This window comes from Rhamphochromis longiceps, linkage group LG20, assembly GCF_057381845.1.
Source record: "Rhamphochromis longiceps isolate RC_006_pf linkage group LG20, R_longiceps_female_GT1.1, whole genome shotgun sequence".
Lineage (NCBI taxonomy): Eukaryota > Metazoa > Chordata > Actinopteri > Cichliformes > Cichlidae > Rhamphochromis > Rhamphochromis longiceps.
Genome location: NC_140576.1, coordinates 13,075,525 through 13,093,424, shown reverse-complemented (window position 1 = coordinate 13,093,424; position 17,900 = coordinate 13,075,525). Strand labels below are relative to the sequence as shown.

At 39.3% G+C, this 17,900-nt stretch overlaps 1 protein-coding gene across 2 annotated transcripts in view; it reads right to left on the bottom strand.

Moving 5' to 3' along the window:
• Positions 1–17,900, bottom strand: part of LOC146645063 (plexin-A1-like) — a 316,025-nt gene that overhangs the window by 251,106 nt on the left and 47,019 nt on the right. The gene's annotated exons all lie outside the window — the stretch shown is intronic.

The following is a 17,900-nucleotide window of genomic DNA, read 5'->3' as shown; positions in this document are numbered from 1 at the left end:
GAAAAGAACGCATTTAATTATGCGGGGTTAGCGTGCCTCTGTCTTTTTTAATAAAGAAAGGGTATGAGATGCGACAGCCAAACTTTGAAACCAGAAGTAAACAACACTCACACACACACACACACACACACACACACACACACACACACACACACACACACACACACACACACACACACTACCCTGGCCTACATCCAGGTATTTGTTGTGACTTGGCGTTGGAAGCGCAGGACAGCAATGGTTGGCCTTTCGGTTTCCCCACTGAGCCAATATCTGCTCTCTAATTGGTTGTTAATGAGTCAGAGTGCGTGTGTGTGTGTGTGTTTTTCAGGGCATATGACAAACAAGCAGAGAGAAAGACAGTGTGTATTCGTGTGACAGTGGAGGGGGGGGTGCAGTGGGGATCTTAAACATCTGTCTAACAGACTGGAACACTTGAATGTTTGACCTGTTTATGCACAAATACACAGACAAAACCTATACACACACATCCTTTGTAGCTAAATGTGCATTTGTATGTGTTATAGTGTGTGTGTGTGTGTGGTTGTCTTGCAGAGGCAATACATTCCTTGCCATCACACACACACACACACACAAAGTGGACTTAGTGCAGACATCTGGCAGAGCAGTCTGCTCTAATGGCAACAGAACTACGAGCATCTGCATCTCACACCCACACACACATGTGCATGCTGTCACATGCACATAAAGACAGAATATTACTGCAGTTGGTGTAACAACTAATCTAATTAGATAAGCACAAGATACCAAAGACTAATTTGTCACAAGTAGTTTTTGTGCCAATGTTCCAAAAACCCTGACAAAACGCTGACGCTCAGCCTTGAGAATTTTTGAATGGTGTATTCTGACAACAACCTAATTTAGGGATTTAGCCATGACACTGCAATATGAAACAGTTATAAAAAAGACACACAAATGAGTTCTCTCTATTCATCTCCCACCAAGGTATTCTTTTGGGGAAGGAGCTGGATTAATTAAGCAGCAACCTTTTGGGCAGACAAAAACTTCAGTTGCTTGAACGGCTACTTGAGGCTAGCTCCAACAGTGAGTCAATCCCCATATAATCTAATGTAAGATAATACTGGTAATCATAATCATATGTATAACTCATATTTCATTCCAACTTTGGTATTATTAAAGCCTAGCTAACATGGCTAGCTTGGCTGTGCTCCAGTTCTTTTGAGTGAAATTCTAGTATTTTACATGCATATTATTTACAGGAGACTGAAGACGCCACTTGAATGAGCGTCAAAATGTTTCTCCCACTGAAAACGCTACATCCGGATGAACAGAATCAACTTTTGGGATTTCCTCACCTGGATGATTGAGCAGGCATCAAGACGTTATTTACTGTAGCACTTTCTAGCCGCTATCCAGCTGTGCGCTCTACCCACAAAGTGTATGGATAGCACATCCTCTCAGCTTTCAGGCCTCTCCTCTGTGGAACTTCTGTGTGTTTATGCAACACTTTGCATTCAATATTTACTTATTGTTAATCTCTCACTCCCACTGTATGTGTTTTATCCTGTCATCCTCCCATCACCATTAATCAGTCGCAGCAGATGGCCGCCCCTCCTTGAGCCTGGTTCTGCTGGAGGTTTCTTCCTGATAAAAGGGAGTTTTTCGTTCCCGCTGTTCCCAAGTGCTTGCTCACAGGGGGTCGTGTGATTGTTGGGGTTTTCCCTGTATTATTTTAGGGTCTTTATCTTACAATATAAAGCGCCTTGAGGAAGCGGTTGTTGGGATTTGGTGCTATATAAATGAAATGAATTCAATTGAACTGTTTGCAGATTTTGCTATAGTAGCCTTTGGGAAGAAATGCCAAGAAATAGAGAGATGTAAGTGAAAATGTAAATATATGTAAATATAGATGCTTCATGGCTTTAAAAATAACTGCCATCCCAAATATTTATTGAAAAGAAAGCTGAATTCACTTGTCTTTTTTTTGTATATACAAGCACTCACAGATGTTTAGTTAAGGGCCACTAAAGGTTTTCTTTCAGGTTCAGCGATTCACTACTGGAAACTAATACAAATTAATACCACTGTAATAGATGTTGCCAGTCTTGGAAAAATAAAAAAGGGAGAACCATTTCTGTTATCTGCCAGATTATTTGCAAAAAGCACTCCAAACTAAACCATGCTGAGTTATCCACTACACACTAACACAGCAGCTGGAGAAAAACACGGAAAAAACTGTTCAAAAAAATGTTAACGTGTAAACGAACTGTTAACTTTAGTTTAACAAATAAAAAAGGCAGATTATTTACATGGCATCCTCGTTATTACATCCAGAACGAGGTGTCAGTGGCTTTTTATGTGGGAAATATAAATAAATAAATTTTAAAAATTAAATATGCTTTCTTTTTTTTTTCCCCTCCACTATTCTGTGAGTTCACGGGTGGAGGGAAGACACTTCGACATTTCAGCATCTGTTGTTTTGGCTTGGATGAAATGAGGAGTATTAATGGAGGGATGTAGGGAGAGCCTGGCAGCATGGAGATGTGCTCTGGTGGAACGAAAAGCTGCAGGCGAAAAAGGGAGAGAGAGCGAAACTTCAGCCTCAGAGGTGAGAGTCAGCGGAATAGCTGGGATGCCAAGAGATCAACATTTATTTCACAGCTAGATTTATTCTGCACAGTTTTCTTGCACTCTGCTGGTTCATTGTTCTGCACCCAAACTTGAATCTTGTGCGCGTCTCTTGTCGTTTTGGCCCGATTTCTTTCACCCTCAACGTCTCAACTAAAAACAGTCAAAGGAGTTGAAACATAACTCACATAAAAACACATAACACTTGACTGACCTGCAATGTGTAAACTTGTTGAAGACGTATTTGTCTGTGCATGACACTGCAGCGTGTTTTGCACTCTGTCGCTCACATCAACCCCCAATTTCCCACTTCTTTATTGTATTTTTCCACTCTATTCCCCTTATAAACAGCGTCTGCACAACATGCGCAAGTATGAAAACACCATAGAGTAAATTTGGAATTATCTGAACAGCTCTGGAAATAACCCACTGTCTACTAAAGCCATCCCTTCTTCCATTTTTCCACTCCTTGGTGCAGGAATCCACGCATGTAGGATGCCTCATCGAGTTCAGTGTTTATGGCACTCAATGTACTTTAAAACGCCTTGAAACACACTTTTGGGTTAATTAGTTTTAATTGCCGACTTTCAAACGGAGAGGATGAATCACGAATGCGGGTCCTGTTGCTTTAAGTGGTGCCCTGGTGAATTCCAAAACAAGGTGGAGCACATTTGAAATCCCTGTTAGTCTCTGCAATTGTGAAGAACTGATCCCCACTGGGAAACTTTTCTGGGTCATAAATTCATGAAGGTGTGAAGCAAAACAAAACGCACAAAGCAGAGAAATCCCTAGAGGCTGAGGGAAGAGAGGGCTAGGATCCAACACTTGAGTGTCAGTTGGCCATATAGGTTAATGTGCCACAGTGGGACAGCAGCTCGCTTTACCCCAGATAGCCTCTGCCATCAACTGAGCTAATTCCACATGGAAAGTTCCAGTCTGCCATGTCGGGGCTTTTTTTTCTTGGCACAGTAGATTTGTTGACAGCAGTCATACATATTTTCAACACTGCCTGCTGGAAAAATGTCTATTTTCATCTTCACATTAGTGAAATTTGTACTGTAACACAACATGTAATCATGACTTACCTTCATCTACATTAAGATTCAGAATTTTAACTAATACAGTTTTACTGTATTGAACATCAACGCTTAAAGCTATGTCTCTTAGCTGCTTTTGATGTCACAGTCCTGGACGTTTGAATTTCGTTTTTTTAACATTTTCTTTATCGTTTATTCTTTATGGCATTTTGAGTTTTGTCCTAAGGAGGTATCTCCCGGTTGGTTTCCTTATGTTATATTCTCAGGCCTTCTTAGTTTTAGTTTTGCTGTCTAGGATATCTTCACGGTTATAGTCAGGGTTGGGGGTTAATGTAGTCACATTACATTTTTCAGTAATGCATTGCTGTGCTAGATTCAATAATCACTTACAGTTGGGGGTACTTGTTCCCCCCTTTTAGAGTAACTGCTGTAGTTGATACAGTGTTGAATGCCAACATCTTTTTTGAGCTTGCCATCAGCATTTTGTTGCAAAGCTGTATTCCTTCAGAACAGCAGCTTCACTCAACAACTTGAGTGACTAAGTCCACACACCTGAAATGAAATAACATACAGATTGTCTAAAGTCTGAAATCAAAGAGATGCTTTAAGCACTTAAGACGGGGACCACTGGCAGATCATTTCAGCTGCTGCTAATTAGAGATGGCACGATACCACTTTTTTATGTCCGATACCGATACCGATATCATAAATTTGGATATCTGCCGATACCGATATGAATCCGATATAGTGTTTTTTAATCAACAAAACTGTTTTTTAAAATATCTTGCTGCATTTTGTATAAGTTCATACTCAAGTTTAAAACAACAACTACACTAAAGCTATTCTGTTATACCTGTATGCAAAAAAAATGTTTCATAGTTCAGCAATACTGATCAATCTAATAAACTTAGACCTACACCATCCTCCCTATTCTGGTATTTTAAAGAGTAAATATTAAGCAACCTAACTAATAGGGTTCCAACTCCCAGCAACAACAAAAATAAATAAATAAAAAATAGGGAACCACCCCTCACGCTCCACCTCATGATGCTTAATCGACGTAATCAACCTTAATTTGATGCAGTGTGAAAAAAATGCACAGAAATCAATTATTTTTCAAGAAATATTAAATAGATTCAACATCTTTCTTCAACAAAATTGCAGACTGCACAGATGGTACCTTCCCAAAGGAAAAAGTACTATAGCTTACTAGGGTATATATATTAGACTTAATAGTTACTATATACAGTAATTGACTTCTATTCATTTTGCATCAAATTAAAACTTTGGGTGTCAGATAATTATTTATTAAAAGCTTGACATTTTAAATGAGAATAAGAAAGAAAAGTATGTCTTTGTGCCCCCTTTTCCCTGTTCATGCCCTACCGGCCCCCCTGGCTAAACTTTGCTAGATCCGCCCCTGCACAAATACCAGCGTCAGCTACAAAAAGATCCTCGAGTAGAAAGTAATATTAAATACATTCTAACAACAGCTGATCAAGCTTAAACGTGCTGCTGTTGTTTATCCGCTGGTTTCCTCTTTCTGGTGCAAAGTGGGCCAAAAGCAAACTAGAGACACGGACTCACGACAGAAAAGCTGATCAGCTGATCGTTAAGCAGTTTCATGATTGAAGTAGCAGCAAGAAGAGGCAGTCGCTCCATATATCGTTTGTTAAGCTTAACGCAGGAATGCTTTACAAACATTCAGAGATGGACTTACACACTTGCTTTACTTCTCTCGGGGATAACTTTGTCGGAGATGAAATGCCGGGTTGCTAGCGAAGCTCCAAATGCTATCCAGAGCACCGACAGGTCCCGCATGCCACAGCCGCTCTATCACGTGATGCATACTGCTCCAACGTGCTAACGTTCTGAGGTGAGTTACGGCGTATTGCAAGTTTTGTGAGGTGCTTTCGTGATATTTAATGGATCGGATTACATTTTTTATTTTTCTCCGATATCCGATCCAGTAATTTAGGTCAGTATCGGACCGATACCGATACGTAATATCGGATCGGTCCATCTCTACTGCTAATTAGCATAAATTCTGTGGGATGTTTGTATGCTCTGTGCAGGCAGCTGAATTTTCAGTTTCAGGAATGAAATACACCGACTTAATACTTTTGAAACATGACCTTCAGCGCTTGGATCAGTAGGGTACACCTATTCTCTGTATTTGTGAGATAATAATCAATATTTTTGAAAGGTTTTCAGCACAATAATATATTTATATTCTCTCATTTTTAAGCTTGAGACTGGGCAGGTGTACCGAGCTGTGCTGAGGTATATATAGTTTCAGGTTGGATCAGTACTGGCTGGTATCTACTGTAATATTTAAGGATTTTAAGGGCCAGAAAACTTTATTAGGACATCACAGACGTCTAGACTGACACAGATACATGGATACAGAAACACTTTTGGTTTCCAGAACGCATCTGCTACTCTTGGCCTACATTTACCAAATGTAGGCAAACATCACATCTGTGAATTTGCCAAAATGCACTTTCTATGTAACATGAGCCAGATGATGCTCTTTAAGCTATTCTGTCCATCTGAGCACTGCACACTAAAATCTGTGTAATCTGAACTAAAGCCTTCCCTGACAGCCATAATCCAATTATTACAGACCTCTACAGAAATTCACCCAAATATGAGAGGTTGTAAAATACTACGGGGCTGTACGGTGAGAGTGGCAGGCACAGAGTGACACAGAGCAACACAAGCTGAAAATACAGGCATGCAGCTTCAACTCCACGCATTCATGCACACTGCGGTGCAACCAGACTGAAATCAAATGGCATGCTATGTGCAATTTAACAGGATTACAAGTGGCTGACTTACAAAATGAATGAAAAAAATGAGTGAACACGATAGTTCGAAAAATCTTTGGATGATGATCTGATAAAACTTCGCAGGGCTGTACAGTGGGGTCATGTTAACAATCTATTAAAATTTGGCTTACATCCACAAAGGTCTTCAAGGTCAACTTAATTATTTATTGGTCAAAAATTGACAAAAAGCCTTAGAACTTAGAAGCTATGATTCTTGGTAAAGATAAAATAAAGATTAAATAAAGATAAAAAAAATATCACATCACATTTGACCTCTGACCTCCTCTTCAAGATCAATAGAATGATCTTGAGGTTAAAGTGCTAATAATGCTACATGGAGCTATTTAAAACTATGTTTCTTACTCTGACTGACTGTATTGACAACCTATAGACATATAGGGAATAATATATGGAATTTAAATAATAATAATTTAATGGGTTTTCTTTGGGAAAACATATTAAAATTGTGATTAAAGACTGATCATATTCAGGATCAGAGTTTCTCTTCAACTTGAAGCATTGCTGTATTACACTTTATGCTGCATACAATGGGGGCTACATAAGATGCAATAATGCATTTGGGAAAAGTGACTGTTTCAGTCCTTAGCTGTGTACTAACTCTGCCCTAGTGTATATATGTAAATTAATTTTATATATCTAGTATAAACATACTACGATTTGAACAAACCCAGAAAACAGATGCATTTGGGCCTAATTTGGGATCCGGCTGGCATTTATGCCTCAGATACGGCACTGGCAATTACTGTTCAGACCAGATGTGGCCCAAATGTTATGAGCCGGGGCTTGACACGGGTTACAGCAGGTGTTGAGTGGGCCTCATGTGACCGACAAGTCATAGGATGGCGTTGACACGAGTAGCCCCAAATGTTGGGTGTGTCAAAAGAGGCCCGGATGTCGCATCATAGCCTCATCCTGATATCTACCACTCAAAGCTAAACGTGACACACAGAAAACTGCAGATGTCAGCCGCATTTGAGTGAAAGAAGTTGACTCATTATTGACTATAAAGTTTGTGCTGTTCAATAGTTCTTATTAGTTCCCATGTTGTCGTGCAACCTTTTTTTCTTCAACACATTGTTCCAGTGAAAAATTAAACATATCTCTAAGACATGTTGGTAGTGAAATGTTTAAGATACATAAAGTAAAAACTGAATCGCTGCAGGCAAAATGGATTTCAGACCTGTGTATGCGTATCCATATCCAGACTGAAAAAAAGAGGACGCCAAGGGACGTCTTTAAGTTTTATCTCGCCTTGGAGAGCCTGCTGAGTAGCTGGCAGGAGAACCCAAACGAAGCTGGGACAAACCTGCACATTTTCTGTAAACCTGCACATGCATGAATATACCCCTTCCATTTCCACGTACAGTATATGAATAATTGAAGGAACAAATATGCATTAATTAATGAATACGGCGGCGCTAACACACATGCGTGCACAGATGTCTGTGATAAACCCGTGCAAACACGAGAAAGCATAAACGCCCATCAATAAATAATTACACTCTTCATTAGATGCTGCAGGTCAGCATTTTGTGAATGTGCTGCATTGATTTGTGGCCTGGACGACCACCAGAGGCTCGTAGTGAAAGGGGGAGGAAGCTGTTGACTTTTTGACCCAGTTAAATAGCTAATAGGAGAATTGTTTTTCTTCTATTTGGTGAAGTTACACCAGCTCCAGACTTTTTTTTTTTTCAGCCTAATAGAGAAGGACTATTCATTTTAAAAAGTGATTCTTAAACTGCGCTCTCGCTGTTGATATTTCTGTTCAGCGTCAACTCGGAAATCTGCTGCTGAGTTTCTGAGAAAAAGGTCACTTCAGATCCAACTCAAACAGCTTTAAGGCTAAGCAGTCACAAGCTCCAAACACTCCAAATCCGTAACAAGCTCACACTCTCATGAGTGCCAATGCAGCCATTAATCCACTTTGTCATGTGGTACACTTAACAATGAACACCACTGTGCATTAAGTTTAGTTAACGGGCACCATTCCATTCATACTGGATCGGAGAATTTCCCTGTTTTGAATTAATATAAATTAGGAGATTTCAATATGAAGAGGGGGGCTTATGTGACTCACCCTGGAGCAGAAAATATCACGACACAAAAACATATGGGGAAGTGTTACGGCTGAATTCATTAAAATGCCTCGAGGTATCTAACATTTCGCTGTGTCATGCATCAAAACGTCTTTAAAAGGCAGGAGAGAAAAGTGCACCTCATCAAAAAGTACTTCCCCCCCAATGGGCTGTATTCTAGACAGCATCTGACAGCAATTCACCCCTATGCCGCATGTATTTATCACAGCGCTGTAAAAGAATCTCTTTCCAAGTCACTTAGTCTCCAGCAGAGTCATAAAAAACTTGAGTTTTTTAATACAAAGGGGAAGTTCCCGCTCTAGCCTCAGATAACACAGCCTGCTTTCAGTGCTATCACCTGCTCTTCTAGAAACAGTGTCAACAGTAGCAAAATAAGGCAAGGCAATGTACAGATCATAGGTTGAGTGCCTCTTTTTTGGGGGAGAACACATTTATGCCCCATTACTTTGGAACAGCTCATAATGCAGAACTATATTACTGTATTTCATTTATTCACTTGTAGCGCAGACAATAGTGAACCACCTACAGTTGAAACCGTGATAGATCATGAATCTGAATAATTTATCCATCATCAATCTTAAGTTTCTTAAGTGTAGTAGTTTCTGGCAAAAGCTGGGGTGCCACTCAGAATGAAAGTCAGACTTTTTTTTCTTCCCTACCCATCCAACAAACAAATTGACTCTTAGTCCAATCCCTTGAAAGCAGGAAGTCCACAGTAAACATAAGACATCAAGGAAAACACAAGAAAAATGAAATTCTGTGCTGTTTCTAACTGCAATCAACTATCACACACATTGCTCCTTTTCCACTCAGCGGTCACAAAGCCAAATGTTCAGCCTCTCCAGCTATGCTACAATAGTCCTACAACAGTTACAACAGCTCCCAATGAAAAGCATCTGACGAGTTACATTTGGACAAATTTGGTCCTTTGACTTTTCTTTGTAGTGGTTGCTATCACTATGAGACTTTGTCTAAGCTTTCTGGGGTGGTTGTACACAGCAAATAACAAAAGTGTTAAATGTTTTGGTGTTAATAGTCTTCTTGCAAAAGTAGAGTTAATTTTACTCTAAGTAGAGTCACATTCTTTTAATGTAACTCTGAGGTGTAAAATGATAGTAGTTAAAATCGAGTGTTAAAAATGAGTGTTTCTCTGTCAAATCTGGAGGTGTTACAATGGAAACATTAAATCTTGACCTCTTAACTGAACTCCTACAGGGGCTATGACACTAATAGAGTAAATTCACAGACTCCGCCCCCAGCACCATAGGCTCCAATCAAAGCTGAAGTGAAGCCGTTTCAGAACATTTTGCTCTACATATTTGAGTTGTTTGCCATGCTTGGTAAGTCATTTTTTCAAAGATTGTTTCAATTATTATTATTAGCTTTTACGTCTGTGGCTCTTTGGAGTTGAGACAAAGCTGTGTGAAAGGCATTAGCCGTGTTGCTCGGTGATATTATTCTGTTTTAGCTAGCTGAAAGGTATTGTTTGCGGGCAAATACCACAGCCTTGAAAAAAAGCTTGCATGTGAATTTTCAGTCAAATTTTTTGGTCAAATACACAAAAACAATGTCTAGAATGTGAAATGTTGGTTATAATGGTGCTACTTGAAGCCTGAAAATGATCTCCCATAAAAAAAAAAAAAGAGCAAACAGCAGTAGCAGACGTCCTGACTGGATTCTACGTTAGCATAGATCCCTCCAGAGTTTTGTGCACACGGTTTAGGTAAAAATAAAAAAGGTTGAGGTTTTACATTTAGTTCAGTATTACCTGTTGCCTGTGTCTTTGTCTTTTGGGAAAATACTTTACACAAGTACTGGCTCAAAAAGGATTCCTTTTTTTTTTCTGTGCTGCAATTGATTTGTGCCATTAATTAGTGTCAGCTAATTTTTATTCAATCTCCACATAGGATATGCTTGTGAAGATAGAATATGGGGGAGAGCAGAAGTGCGTTGAAGTTCCACAAAGTGATGAATGAAGGACATGCATATTGTATTGAAGAAATAAGTGATGAGAATGCTGTTATTTGCATTCACCAGCTCACCTATGTCAGACCTTTTGATAAACAAAATTCTAATGAAAGTGAGAACATGTACACTGTTACATCTTTCATAAAATGTTTTGAAATTGTGGTGCACAGTTCAGAATAAATGTTTTTCAAAAACCATTGCATCTTTTTAGTAAATGTTTATTTCCAAAAGAAATTTCTAGAAGTTCAGAACAGTAAAATTCCCGCTTTTTAGAATGAATTAGAAGATAACTCTTACGTAGTTAAACTAAAATACTCTTTGAGAGTTAATATATAAACTCTTAACACCAAGTGTTAAATTATCAACTCCAGACAGATTTGGTGTTTAACACTAAATCAGAGTTAACGTACCAACTCTCCAAAAAGAGTTAAATTAACACTCTCTGGTGTGGACCCATATAGACACTTTAATAGTGTTGAAATCAAATCCGACAGTGTTAATTTGGACATGCTGGATTTGCTGTGTAGTTCAGGTGGTAGAGCAGGTCATATATCAATTGGGAGGTTGGTGGTTCAATCCCTGGCTGCTTCAGTCTGCATGCTGAACTTCAAGTTACTGTCCAATGTATCCGGTGTGAGTGTTAGATAGAAAACATATAGAACGAAAGTGCTGGTGAAAATGAATAAGGCATGCAGGCAGGATATAGGCGAATGGCAGTCTATGGACCTGTCAATACCTTGACATGTTCAGTCCTGAACATGTCAAGGCGAAAGACACTTGGACAGATTTGGCTGACAACAATTGAAAGGTAGATTATAACAAAATTTTAGTTTTAAGTACCTCTGAAATTTAGCTAATACAACTCTACAGCTAGTGTTATGAGTATTTCTCACCACTGTAAACTCCCATTTGAAAGCTCCCTGAAAACCTAAGTAATAAACACGATTGTAAAAAACACTGAGTATCTTTATGTGTCTTGTTTTGTGCTTTGAGCATTTTGGTTGAGTCTACCTAGTCTCGTAGCTCTTCAACAGACTGCTGTTTAGTAGCATACTCTCTCTATGGTGCGTAGCTTGGAGCCAGTTAGATAATTAGCTTAAACTAGCTGGAGGCTAATTGATAAGAAAACAGCTGTGTCACAATACATTATTAATTTTAATTACTAAGGTTATTTAATTCTGCCTCATTCATCCAAAATAAACTAATGGGAATAAAATTCTGATTGCTGTATGTATTACAGATTGCTACTTAGCTCTTTAGCTTTAACTCACTATTAACAATGCACAGAAGGGAATTTTTAGCTTAGTGAAGCTTTCTTTTTCAGCTAAATGCCTTCTTTGGGACTCATAGAAGTAATCTCTTTTCACGTATGTACACAGAATTCCAGGCTTTTCTAATAACATTCAGATAATGTCATCACCTAATTGTTTAACCAGGACCAAATCAAAATGTTCCAAGTAAAAGAAAACCTTATTTGCTTAAAATGAATAGAACTTCTACCACTGTTAGAGTTCCCACTTCACCCCTACTGCATTGTGCTTGCGCTGATAATTGTATATTTTACTTTAAGATAAATGATCAAGCTTCTTCATCAAATATTAAGAAAATGGTCATATAAGTACAGCCATTGAAGCCTTCAAATTCCCCACCCAGCAGGCCCAAAGAGTAATGCAATGTAGATGAGACCCATCACTAATGAGACTAAAGACACAATGGCAAGATCAGGAAAGAATGAAGTCGTGAATGGACACAAATACATATGCACGCACTTAGTCACCAGTCGCCTGGAAGACAGAATACAAAATGCCACAGAAATAGACTATAATCCTGGCCAGCAGTGATCAACACTGATAAATATTAATAAACACTATTATGCTCACAGAAAAATAGAGACAGAGCAAGCAAGAGAGGGAGATAAGATAGAGGCAGAGTCAGTCAGAGAGAGGGAGCAGTAACAATAGAGGAGTCTTCTTGCTCTCTGCAGGCAATTTTCCCACTGACGTCCACCTTGTTTTGTGCAAACAGTGCGGACTCACATGCACGAACACTTGCACGCTCTTATTATCAGGCCATTTTCCTCTGTTTGTTTTCACCGTTGTTTTGTCCTGCTTCTTTGGAGGCCAGGATAAGAGGTGGGCACACACACACACACATATGAGAAGTATACAAAGTGGGGAAGAGGCAGAAAAAATGGAGATAAAGTGAGCCTTAAACACACACACATACATACACACAGAGGATAGTATCTCTCCCATTCTCTGCCTGAATCAGTCTCATTAGTCATGCTAAGGCTGTAGTGTTGCTGGGTCGGGCTGCTCGCAGAGCTGTGGAGCTGGACTCCAGCCCACAGCCAGAGAAGGTCACCCACCACTCAGTTTAACTCCCGCAGGACCAACGCTGGCCTCTTCCTGATAATAAGCGGACATCACGATGCACGGGGAGAGACCTGCAATCCCAGACACACCTAATCTGGTGTAGAGCTCTGGGAGAAGATGACCCACACAAATCAAATCTTTTTACTCTTATAATGTTGCATGATTTAAAGTTTAAAATAATTCTTGTGCATTTCTTATACCAGGCCGTGCTCGACCTGCTCTCTGAAAACAGTCATCTGAATTCCCTTCCTTTTACATTTAAGCAATGTTCTGATTGGAGTTGACCTTATCATAATTATCCATTCTCACTAACGTACAGATCCAATGGTGGCCCAATGGATCAATGGAAGCCTGACCTTTCAGCGTATAGGGATTACTTGCACATAAGCTGATCTCATTATTTGAAACTCTTATTAAAAGTCAAAGTATAACAGAAAATCACAGTAGGTCCCCTTTAAAAAAAACTGGGTGAATACAGCATTAGCCATAGAACATAAAAATATTTTTATTGAAAAATATTAATTTCATAGAAAGAGAAAAAGTTCTAAATGGCCCTTTGGAAGCCACATAATTATTTAAATAGTGGATGGTGTGTAGTCAAGGGGGTTTTAGCTGATTGTAACATAAATATACCGATGCTATCTGAAAGCTTCGACTTTTAGTGAGCCAGTCTGGTGGGAAAATCGACACCATGAGGACAAAGGAGCACAAACTCAGCTAAAAAACAGTGATTGAAAAGCTCAGGTCAGCGCAGTGATAGAAGGACACTTCCAAGTAAGTGAACATGCCATAGAGTCCAGTTAAAGGAATCATCATAAAAACCGAAAGAGTTTGGCGCTGCTGTAAATCTGTCTTTGGAACTGGCCGGCTGATCGTCCAAGAAGAAGAGTAAAAATAGATCTGCCAACAAAGAGACCGGCATTAACTACATTCTGATAAATGTGGGTGTGTTAAGCCCTTTTGTACTTCTATACTGACCGCATTTTGATGTCATCACACCTACAAGGCAAAGATGAAAGGTATACGCACTGTAGCTTCAAATGAATGGGAGTAAACATTTTGAGTCCAGCTCATTCAGAGAGGTTAACATTGATTGTACAGTTTTTCACCTTTGCTGACAGCCTGTGAGCATCACCTGACACCTGTTTTATTTCCTCACATCACACTTCCCTGCTTCAACTACTACGAAGTCTCTTTTTATATCATTTCTAAGCAATTGTAAGAATTGGGATAACATTCACTGTTACTGTTCTGGGCAGAGTTAAGAAACCTTTGTCCATCTGTCTCTCCATTGTTGTGTTTATCTCTCACTTTCCCTATCACTGTTTTCCTAACTATGTTCCCTGATACTGTTCATTCTACCGTTACTGACCCCGGGCAAGCAGGCAAGCAAACTGAGCAAACAAATCTCTCTGAAATGTGGCAGGACGTTTGAGTACAAACACAGGACAGAAATTCCCTCCAGTTGGTCCTGTTGCTCTCTTAGCTTAAAGATTTCATGATCTACCTGTGCACACTATACTCTGTGCTTTAATGGAAGTCCCAAATCTCTCAACTCACTGGATAAATTACATCATACAGACTCTGAAAAACAAACATCATACCGATGATTACCCAAACTTTTATATTACACCACCTAAGCTGCCAGAGGAAATTTGGAAGTTTTAGAGTGTGAGGTTGGGCACATATAAAACTGTGACCTGTTTTTTTGTTTTTTGTTTTTTTGTTACAATAACCCAAAAAGTGCTTAATAGAAAGATTTCGCGTCAGACAAAGTGATTAACTTTGATAGAGTTCAGGTAGAGATTACTGTTCGAATAACCTGACCTTGTCTCTTCAAATGAGCCTGTGCTGATAGTTTCCACATGACACTCATGCAAAAGCAACGAGCTGTCACCGCTCCCATCAGGAAACTATGAACATGCCTGTACAAGATGATGAATTTTTCACAGCGCTATCCCAGAGCGAGCTCCACCAACACAACCTTGATCGATAGCGGGGAGAACGACAGATGGCCATAAAGGACGATCGTGTGACTGTATGCTCATTAGCATAATCGCGCACCTATACAGTAAACTCACAATGGCCTTGTGAGTTTACTGTATAGGTGCGCAGTTTGCACACCACCAGCGGGCTTGTGACAGAGATGTTGTTTCTGTCTTGCACCAAGCTGTGACACTTTAAAGAAGAAAAGTCAATGAGCAATTATAACATGCTCAACATAACAGGGATATTTGAAAATCTGTATTGTGCTCAAGTAAAGGGAAATTCTTTCATATCACAAGCGTGTACATTTTACCCAACATGAGTGCGAGGGTCTAGACCAAAAAACATAATAATGCAGAAACGTGGCTGCACAAACCCAAATTTCTGCAGGTCTAGTTTATGTTTTTATTATAGTCAGATATTAATTGGCTAAAATTGGCTGTTTGAAGCATGTATCCCTTGTAGCACCATATAAAAACAGTCTACCCATCTTTATTTCATGATAATAACATCTAATGTATCGCTACAAAAGCTGACTTACACATCGTATCTTATAACGTCACCAAGTAGTTAAGCAACCACCAAGAAATGGCTGAAATGAACCATTCTTAGCATTTGTGGACCTCATTTTCGTTTAATGGTCAACAGCTCAAACAGACATGTACTAGCATAAATAAAGCACAATATGGTAGTGCAATGCTAAAATTGCTAATAATATTATTAGAATGAACACATTAATTTAACATTGTGCAGCATATTTAAGTAACCTTTCTTCTCTGGGTGCAAAGTGGCACATTAATCAACTGCCTCTGTCAACAACTGAATGCTCAATACAGCAGGCTTACATGTTTACTGTAACAATGCTGCAAAAGTAATGCTTGTAATTGACCACGTTAGCAATTACAGTTTAACATGTTTAGCAAGCTTACACTTATTAATTAGCCATTCTCAAAAAGCACAGAAAATACTTATGGGACTGCCAACAGTTTTGCAGTGCTAATGATTGCCACCTATAATGTGCACTATGTCAAAAGTCGCAGAATAACATGTTTAGCTAATACCTGCTAATTAACCTTTCCCAAAAATTACAGATAGGGCTGATGGGAATGCAGTCTGCGTTAATCTGAATATGGGACTGAATAAGAATTCAACAGGGCGTTTATGAAGGTTTTCTTCCAATTCTAAATGAATATATTTATTTATTTATTTTATCTGCTTACAGTAAGATCAGAGGATCACTGAAGACTATATTCTTGAATGACCACAAATGTTTGCACATTTTTTGGCAATGCATCCAGCAGTTTTTCCATAATTGGACTGACTGACTGACACATCTAGAGCTGCTAGTGTAGCTAAAAAGATCTGCTAGTTAGCTTTCTACGTCTTCTGCCTTCCTTTATCTCTAACATTTTTTAATTAATTCCTGTCCTCTACGACCAGGCTTCGGTCACACTTTTCTTCACACCTTCTCTTCTGTCTTTGCTACCTCCTTTTTTGTCTTCCTTCCTAGCAGTCCATGCCCCCACCTTCCATAAAACCCACCACTCCGACTTTCTGTCATTCTTCATCACTCTCCTCCCCTTTATCGCTGCATCGTCTGTTCTATCCGCATTGTATTTTCAGATCACATCCAGACTCTGGCTTTACACACTAAGTCACTCTATACCTCATCACTCAGAGGAAAGTCAAGGAGAGGGCAGAAAGAGATGGTGAAAGAGCAAAGGCTTGAGAAAAAGGGGAATGAGACAGAAGAAGCTAAAGGCAACCAAAAGAAACAAGATTGCAAAAAAAAAAGGGGAAAGTGGGGGGGTTACAGGTCAAAAATTAAAGACAAAGAAAAAAGGTCAAGAAGAAGAGTTGCGGAGCAGAATAAGAAAGAAGAAGATAAAAGAAGAAGCAGAGGGAGAGCGGGGTTAGCAAATGAAAGAAGCCCTTATGCTAATGATGGGACTAGAGTAAAGACGTAGGAGCGAAAGAGAAGATGGAATAGAAGAGAGGGGAAGAGGAAATGGAGACAGAGAGGTGGAGAGTAGTTCAGAGATTTATGGCAGGGTGTTATGGAGCACCGACTAAATAACAGAAGGTGAGACCAGGTGAATTATTCATGAGGATACTGGGCTGTGAGTGTGTGTGACATGTGGGTGACAGGAGCAGGTGAAGCACACACACACTTACACACACACACTTGTGTCTCTAAGACACCCTTAGGCCAGCTCATCTATGAGTATGAGCAAAGACAAGCCATCCACTACCTGTAGATGAAATTATTAGAAAAAAACAACAACACAAAATCTCAGCAAGACAGCTGTTGTGTGCTCAGACTAAAGAAATATGGGGACATTTTAACAAAATTAAAAACTAATTTGGGATGCATGAAAGTTTTGATCCCTCTAGCTCATGCCCGTGTTGGTACTTCTCTCGGCACTTGACAACCAGAAGTCAATTTATTCTAATTTAGGTATTTTAGTTCCACATCTGGTACCTTCACATGGATCATTAGACACTTTATGGAAGTTTGGCTACTGTGCTGCAGGTAGACTGGATGTTCTGCTTTAGAACAAACAGCTTCTTTCTTAAAAAGATCATGTAAACACATTCTCCCACTATGTTAAAATGCTGTTCTTATAATAACATTTATTCCATGTGGCACAAAATGTGGAATTGCGCCTACACTTTGATTGCCCTAACCAAAATGGAAAACATCACTTTGCCATGTCTGAGGATATGCTGACATTCTTTTTTTACCCACTAAGTAGATATCTGGTTCTCACTAAGAAGAGGAGAGGAGTATGGATCTCCCTTTTTCTGGAAAAGCAGTAACCTGGCCCCTTTGACATGATACTGAGACTTTAAATACTACGATAACAAGAATCCAAAAGCACTTATAATAACTATAGATGCATAATGAGTTGTTAAGTTAAAGACTCTATTTACTCACATGGCTTACAGTGGTTTACCTCACTGCCTACCTCTCTC